Source organism: Athalia rosae, chromosome 8 (assembly GCF_917208135.1).
Source record: "Athalia rosae chromosome 8, iyAthRosa1.1, whole genome shotgun sequence".
Classification (NCBI taxonomy): Eukaryota; Metazoa; Arthropoda; class Insecta; order Hymenoptera; family Athaliidae; genus Athalia; species Athalia rosae.
Genome location: NC_064033.1, coordinates 2,615,272 through 2,624,553, shown reverse-complemented (window position 1 = coordinate 2,624,553; position 9,282 = coordinate 2,615,272).

The following is a 9,282-nucleotide window of genomic DNA, read 5'->3' as shown; positions in this document are numbered from 1 at the left end:
CTCCCCCCGCCGTATCTCCTTCTTCGACGTTTTTTTTTCCCTCGTTCCGCGAGGCGGGTGGGCTGGTCGCTTTCGTGCGAGTGAACTTTGCGGGAGTTGCGATCTTCTCGCCTCGCGGGGATGCTCTTGACAGGAGTGAGGTTGTCGCCGGGGTTCCTGTTACGCTTGTACGATGTACCGTATTAATTTATTATCCCGTCGTCTTGCCGCGCTGCCCTTACCCCGGGCCCGAGGTACAACGCTCCTATTACAAGTGCTAAGGTAATTATAACTCAACTCCTGACACACGAAACTATGCAAACCCAATCTAACACGGTGAACAGAAGCTGCTCGTGTCCTCTCTCCTGATGCATTATCGAAAACTTGACAGCCTTAATTTGGGTGAAACGATGTGAGATTCACTCGATTACAACGGGACAAGGACGCGCTCACGCGCCCGGCTAAACAAAGCTCGTGAAATGAGATGAAATAAAAGAAAAAAAAAATAAAGGGAACGAGACGAAAACAGGGATACCTCGTCCGACATAAATTTCACTTCATTTGTCCGATATTTCCAACGCATTGAACAAACGGAATTTTTGCTCGATCTTATTCCGAATTCAGATTAGCAAAATTGCATTTTATATGGTTCACGCGCTCGCTCGTATACATATAACTCCTCGGGGTACATAAATTTTCTTCGCGAAGCAAGTTTTACCCTCCGATTTTATTCTTTCATTCCTCTCTCGTACCCGTTCCTCAGCGTATATTTTCGCCAATGCTCACCCGTCCGAACGTATTATTCGCACGTGAAGTTAAAAAAAACAATAAACCGAACGAATAAGGCGAAACTATTTTTCCAACTTTTTCTTCTTCTTCTTCTCTCTATCTCTCTCTTTTACACTCATCTTCTTTTCGCCTCGCACCGCGTTTCTCATTACCGCGTGTTTTCAGAGGTTTTCTGTCACCGGTGAATTATTCACGTACACCGGGAAAATACAGTCAATAATGTAAAATTGAGCCCGAACCCCGGTGAGCTTATCCGTGAGAGCGAACCGGCAACCGGTACCCCCCGAACCTTCGAAAACCTCGCAACAAGCGCCATCACCTTTTCGCGCTGCATTCATTTTGTCCCACGTACTCCGACCGTACGGTTGAATATTCCATGGCGTCTGGGGAGCAGTGTGTTGTATTTTTTATGCCAGGCAACCGCCGCACCTGCATTATGGAAGGGCCCGGGACCCCGGCGTCTCTCTGGAAATTATATCAACGCGGGGAGCCCGTGGCCGCCCCCTTACCTACCCCCCTCCGGTATCCTTTTCCACCCCATTTTCCTGCACCGAACCGCCGATGGTGTACACACATATATTTTCCGACCGGCACACGCTCTAACCCCGACGAAAATTTCGCACCGACGTCCCAGCGCCACCGAACGCTGCAGCGAAAGTTCCGCGTGTGCGTTATATTCCTTACTCGGTTTAATTATTCAAAAAAATTTCATCCCCATATGTGCTGGGGTACGTACGTCACTACTTCCGATTGCGAAAAATGGCAAATAAAGTCGAATTCTGATTTGCGATGATTTTCAAAGTTTCGCGACGCACGCGGAATACAGGCTCGGGACGAATTGTCGGGATGAAGTTCGGACCGGATGCGGAAAATTTGCTTCGTAAGTTTTCCACCCTATGTATACAGTGAGGAATATACGGAACGCTTTTACGAGTAGAAATTTTTCCACGAAGCGAACTACTGATCAGACGCTATTGTGAACGGGACATCTTTTTGTACGGAACTAAAGCAGACGAATCCGGACCGGATATTCCCGGTAGAACGCGCGGGATAAATTTTCCTCCGTCGTTCTTCTAATTTCAAATACGGAACCGTATAGATTTACGCACGCTCGTAATTTTTTTTTTTTCCACCTCAATCATTCTGTTTTTTTTTTTTCTTCTTCTATCCCACAAAACGATGAGCGCGAATCGTTCAAGGGTATACACACGGAAAGATTCGTCGTATCGAAGATTTTCGGGGAAGTTCGGAAACCCTTTTGAATCCTCGATGGATATATATGTGGGGGGGAACGCCGATAGCTCTTCTATCGCGCGAGTCACGCACGCGTTTTTTTTTTTTTTTCTCTTCTCTTCCCGGGGTAATTGTGGGTCCGATAAAGTTCTCAGCCCGTGTCCATCTTACGTGAGCTTTTATGCTGCACGTTGTTAGAAAACTTTTTCCCTACCGCTATACACGCGCGGTGTTCCGTAGACTTAGTTTCGAGCGGAAAAGTTAACACCGCATAAAGTAGTGTGTACATATATAGGTGTACCGAGAAATCCCTGCAGAGAATCTACGCAGGGATGAGAGAAAAAAAAACCAAATAAAGGAGGGAAAAAAGAACCTCCAAGTCGTAAGAGAATAGCGGGTGAGAAATTTTTATACTTAGCTCATAAAAATCTTCGGAGAAAAATTTTTTTATCTGTTTTTATATTTACTCGTTTAGCCGCTGCTTTTCTCCTTGTTTCTGAATTGTTTTATTTTTTTTTCCTCTACGATTCATTTCGAGATCAAATAAATCCACGATGTCGATAAATCTCGTGTTTCCAGAGCGGCGTTATCTGTTTTTTTTTTTTCTTTTCTTTTCTCCAAACGGAGTAAAAAGTATCGCGGGATGACGAGATCGATTTTATTGAATTTCTCCTCTATACGGGCACACCTACTTACACGTCGAGGGGATAAGGTGTACCTGGAACTATGGGGGTGAAGAACCGTTGGACGGAGCGGAGGACGTCGGTGAGGTGGGTTATATAAGGGGGGAGGGGGACGGCCCAGGGGTGTCTGGGAACAAATGGAACGTGCCGGTATTAGATTATGGGTGACCAAATAACAAGATTGCGGATGAGAAGACATCCATTAGTTTCGCCAGGAGTTGATTCTCCCTCCGTCTCTACCTAACCGAGTTACTCCTTATATACAACGCAATCCCAAGAGCGGACCGTTCCCGACCCGCAAACTCGGCAGCCATTTTGGTATTTTCTTTCATTTTCACCTCCGCGCCGGCGACGAGACGAGAAGAAGAAAGAGAAAAAAGAAGAAAATAGGAGGAGGAGGAGAAAAAAGAAAACTAAAATAACCAACCGATCGTGGAATCTCCGGTTTTTTTTTTAGCTCCTCATTTTTCGCCGCACTCTTCGGGGTATATGGAGAAAAAAAACCCCGGTGTAAAATTTATACGTACACCGGTAGCCACGTACGCATCCCGTGCGAGGAACTTTGCTTTAAATTCCGTTCGAGGGGTTTGAACAGATGCGACTTCTCGGAAGTCGCCCCTTGTAAATATCGAGTATCAAATACCGAGGAACGTGTGTCGGGGTGATCCGTGAGGGCGGGTTGAATTAAATTCCTACGAGACATTTGAGCGTGGCTTTTCCAGTTTTCGCACGCGTCTGTCTTTAAGCGGGCGTGTGTGCACTCGACAAATACATACATACATATACATATAATACATATAATACATACGTACAGACGTCGCTCCGGGGTTTCCCGTTTCTGCTGCCGACGACTTCGAAACCTGCGGCATTTCTCTGGGCACGAGTCCGCAAAAATCTCCGATTCTCCGACGGCTCGTACGATCCTTTTTCGCGTGCCGCGAAAATGTAGACGCGCTGGATATTAACAGCTGGTACATGAAAAAAAAAAAGGACACTTACTCTCGACCGATGTCCGGAGCGGGGGGTAGTTTTGGAATTTTTTTCACGCTCGCGCGAAGCGAGTAACGTTCGTCTCGGAGAGTCGTCGACGAGGAATATCATGGGAAAAGCGTGTTAGCCTCCCACCGAAGAAACGGCAGAAGAAAAAGAAGAGAGCGTCTGCTTCCTCTCATTTTTGCGGAGTCGAGTAGAAATATAGTACGTTACAGTACGGTAACCGGTATCCTGAGTGCGTCCTTCTGGAAAGAATATATATACATAGATATATATACATATGTACACGTGTACACGTACACACGTAGTTAGAGTTCTTTGCCGAATAGGCTTGAGAAATGTAGAAGACGCACGGGGGGTTGAAACTAGGAGGATGTCTTTAGCTAGGAAAAGAAGAAGCGAAGCTCTCAGCGCTCGGTTCTTTGCCCTCTTAACTCTCGACCCCTCAGTAGCTCTCAGCTCTGAGTTATTTTTATTTCATTTCGTTTTATTTTCTTCGTTTTTTCGTCGTCGTTGTTGTTTTTTTTTTCGGTTTTCGTTTTCGTTTTTTTTCTTTTTTTTTTTTTCCACATCTCCTCCTTCCCTTTTCTTCTCGGGAAGGAAGCCGTTTAAGGGTTTTAGTACCGCAGCAGGCTCTCGCGCGTTACATCCGCGCTCAAGACCAGTTGCCCCTCCGACTTACCGGGTCAGCCGGTACCACCCGACTCCACTTTGCAGAAGACGGCCAGATTAACCGAGGATACGAAACGCCCCCGCGACCAAGTTTCGCGCGAAAGAAGAAAATTGAAGAAGAAGAAGAAGAAAAAAAAAAACAATTAACGAAGAAATAGGAGGAAGATTTTATTCGCAATTATAGGAGAAATGGATTTCTACATTTTACTGATGTTTAATTATGATTTTTTCGAATAAAACCGATCGTCATTTCGGGATAACGGGTCCTCGTCAACTATTCGTAATTTGTCGGGAATCTTGTTTACTGCCATTTTCATATTTCGTCGGGCGGATATTGAGTACAAGAAATTGAAACGAGCGAACGAACATGACGAACGGGTATTGTATGATTCGGCATGAGAAAAAAAATTTTTTTTACGACGCCAAAACGTCGTGTAGAAATTCCCCCCGGGTTGTCGTCGCCCTACGATTCAACCAACGATTCTTGTATAATGTATTACGAACATAGTTTAGGGAGAACTGAATGATTCCGTAATAAAACAACGAATAGAGATGCAATAAAACTACCTCGTATACCAACCGGATATCTACGGGAAAAGCGAACGAATAAATTGCCGCGAATCTTTCGCGAATTAATATCGATATTACACTTTTTATATATACGGACGTTCGTTCGCATTTTCAATTGCGAACAATACGGAGCGTGAAAAAGCAAAATTAAATAAAAACTATCGCCATCTACGTGTACGTAATAACCGCGTATCGCATCATGCGTTTCATGTGAAAATTTTACGCTCGCAATAACAACGAAATAATACCTATATCATACGTATTACGTGTGCACGAGGCATCGAGAACGATCCAATAATTTTTCTCCTATTTTTTATTTTTTTCCCTTTCGAATCCATACATACATACACATATCCGTGTATGACGACGATAATCGTGGGCACGGTTTTTTTTTTTTTTTTATTACGTACACATCCGACGAGTTTTTATTAATTCCGTCATCCCTCGCGAATATATTATCAATAATGAATGGAATTATTATTTTATTTTGTGTCACGTAGTTGCGGCGCACCGTGAAACCGAATCCCTCCGGGGGTATTTTGTAACCGGATATTGTGTACGTTTTTAGTTGGAAAATTATTTTGTTCGTTGCAAAAATAAAAGTAAAATTAACAAAAATTTTCCGTCGCACAAACCGGGATGAAAGCTCGCTTCAGAATTTATCAGCCAACAATCCAAGCAGCGATAAACCCAGCCGCTGCAAATACACGGTATTGAATGGAACCGTGAAAATCTGGTGTAATGCATGGTAGGTAAATAGCGGATGTGTCAATATGTGCGCGAAATAGTTTGCACGCACGTACGTACGTCCGCGGACGCAGTTCATGCAGGAGGCACTTCCAGCACAATCAACGCTAAACTATTTTTAAATCGAAAATCCGAGGCTCTCCTACCTCCTACCCCCGTAAATGTTTACCCCGTTGTACCTCACGTTCCCGTATTTACACAAAGATACGCACCATATTTATACGTGTGCATAATACCGAGCCACCCGTCGAACAGGTGTCGAACAAAATTTTCATTCAAACTTCGCGAGAATATTTTTCAACCCCGTTTCACCTGACGGGGGGGGGGGGGGGATATTTGGTAAGAATCAAAAAATCCGATCCATTCGACGACTCGGGGTGAGAAAATAGAGCGCGATTATTTAATTTTTCGCAAAAAAATTTCTCTCACCCTTTTTTTGACAACGTCGCGTACCGTACGGGGAGCGGAAAAAAATGATATCGCGTAATTTGTCTTCGTTTATTTTTCGAATAGTCGGACTCGGCGTTCGCGTACGCGTACGAAGGGGGTTGCGAACGTGCGGAGGGATTGCGGTATAATTCATACGTTACACGTTTAGTTAGCGTGACGTGGTGATGTTGAAAAATTGGTTATCCGGAATTCCTAGGTACGTACGTACGTACGTATGGCATGGCGCGTCGCGTTGCAGGTAGGTGGTGGTCTCTTTGTTCCGTACGCCTCGCCGTGCAGTCCGACTGCACACGCGACTCGCGTACAGGTACACCTGTTCGCCTACGTGTGTAAGTACCTATGCGCGGTTTACACGTACCTGTGGGTATGCGGAATCCAAAAGCAGTCGGGCCGTTGAATGCGACGAAAATTATATTATGGAAATCCAAGCTGCGGTGTACTTATGGAAATCTCGTTCGCGCTGCCGCTGCCGCTTCCGCTGCCACCGATGGTCGTGCTGTTACTGGATCTACCGTAGCGTCGATCTGAATTCTCAAACTTATATTTGCGTCCGTTCTGTGTTGATATCGTATCGAAAATAAAAGAAATCGCACACCTCGCTTATTGCTGTCCACGATTCGTTCGAATGCGAAGGCTAGATATTGAGTTAATCCTCGTGATGTAAGTGTAACGTAATTTAAGTACACGAGCATCTGAGAGAATCGCTAATCCTCATCGGGTGACCCGATGATCGAAGAGATATTCATGTCTGTCCGTGAGTCGAATGAAATAAACAAAAATCTAAACGGACTAATAATTAACCGAAACTGCAGCACAATATTCTAAAGAAAAAATCCAAAAATGATGTTCGACGAATCCGAGATGCTCCCTTGATTTTCAGCTTCTAGGATTTTTATGAGAAAAAAAATATTCTGACGCTGAATTTCTGCAGAAGAATATATGAGGAATGCGATGTATGCGACGAATTTTTCGTAGCAAGACTGCGAACAACTGAAATAATCGGGTTTCGTGAGGTTGATACGGGTATGAAATAACAGAACTACTCGCTGTCTAATCAAGAGACTTTTGTTATTAATTTTTTTCAACAGGAACGTACGTTTATTTTGCACTGAGCAGAAATACAAGCTATTCGTGAAAGATGAGGTTACAGCGGCGGCGGCTATAGCTCTCCCCCTCCCCCTCCCCCTCCCCACTCCCTTCGTAAAACTTTTACACCCCCGTACTTATATTTTACAAATTAATTATATAGTACGGGTGATGATTAGTATAATTCATACTGATACGCGCTTTTGCCCCCTCCTCATATTATTAGAAAACGCGAATGTGTCGTAATAATTAGAAGACAGTAATTATACCATTATACACATACGAATTACAATATTGGTAATTTTTCTTTCTCTTTTTTCGTCGTCTTAAAAAATTTCTTCTCCATACTTTTTGTGCATTATCATAATTTGATGTACAACAATAATAATAATAATTTTAATATTAATAATAATAATATATTATCTTAGAAAATAAATATATATAATCAATAGATATATATTTATCTTATTCACTTCGTCGTTATCGTGTGCTTTTTTTCTCATCGTTTCTATTTAAATAATTATCATCGATATTCGTTCGTCATATGTAATTCTCCTTAAAAAATAACGATATTTTAAAAATTCACTACACATAATGTAACATATTATCACTATATATATATATATTATATATATTTATATATATATATATATAATACCAAGATTTGGAAGAAAAAAAGAACAAGACCACTTAAGAAACCGATCGATTTTGATTAATGATAATTACAGATAATATTTATATAATGGAGGAAAAAAACTAATCATAATTATTCATTATTCATGTTCGTATACCATCTGAAAAAGATATTATCATAATTTTGAGGTGCTCTGTTTCTCTTTTTCGATAAATTTCGTGACTCGTTTTTTCTATAATTCATTTGATTTTCAATATCTCTTGTTTTATTAATTATACCTTATTCACTCGCTGATTCCGCGAGGAGGGGTGCCTTGCGCGCCGCTTTTTATCATTTTCATTTTCATTTTCATTTTCATTTTCGGTACTTATTCATTCATTAGTTTTTTTCGTTTTTTTTTTTTTGTGTTTTTTTTTTTTTGTTCAATTTTCAATTTTCATCATCGTTTTGAAAATCATTTTTCTTTACTTCTCTTTATTAAACAAATGATTCAAATATTAGCGATATTTTTGAAGTTAAGGGAGGTAATGTACATACATTTAAGCATTCGAAACATACACGCAAAATTCTTTGTACACGCGATCTACATCCGTACGCACACATATTTTCATATATATATATATATATATATGTATGTACATATATATTTGAATATATATATATTGCGTAATATCGATACATACATACATACGCGGGTAAAAATAGAAGAAAAAAAAATCAACGGATGAATGATGAAGAAATAGTTTGAAACGTAGATCCCTCTCGTCATATACGATACAGCTAGAATACGTCGTATTACGCATCATAATCTCCGCGTATCTGCGGCGTCCCTCGACGCATTCGTTCCATTCGCATTTGCATTCTCTCGTATAGTATATATACGTATATAACTATGTAATGGAAATCTCATTCGTTTTCTGTAACATTTTTTTTCTTTCTAATTTTTCAATTCTCTTTAAGTTTTTCGATATTCCTCGAGTCAGTCGTCGAGGACGAATCGCAAAAAACGTAAGCGATCCTCAACAGAGTTTCGTGCCCAAATTTTCGAACCGAATCTTTTCCGCAGAAGTTTCTCATCTCATTTTTTTTCTCCCTTCTTCTCTCCGTTCAAGCATACTTTATAAATGATCTATCGTCAGGGTCGCGATTATCGTCTACTATTTTTTCTCTCGTTCAAAATTCAAACTTTCACTCACAGTCAACACTCAGTCCCATCATTCTCTCATTACAAATGTATAATATATAATATATTTATATGTATATATATTATTATTTATTAATCGTAAATAATTTAATCGTTAGACAATATAATACAGAATGACACGTTCACTGAATAATATATAACTACTTGAATAATTTTATTTTCTATTACTATTAATGTTATCGTTATCATCATCATCATCATCATTATTATTATCATTATTATTATTCTCATACCTTTTTTCC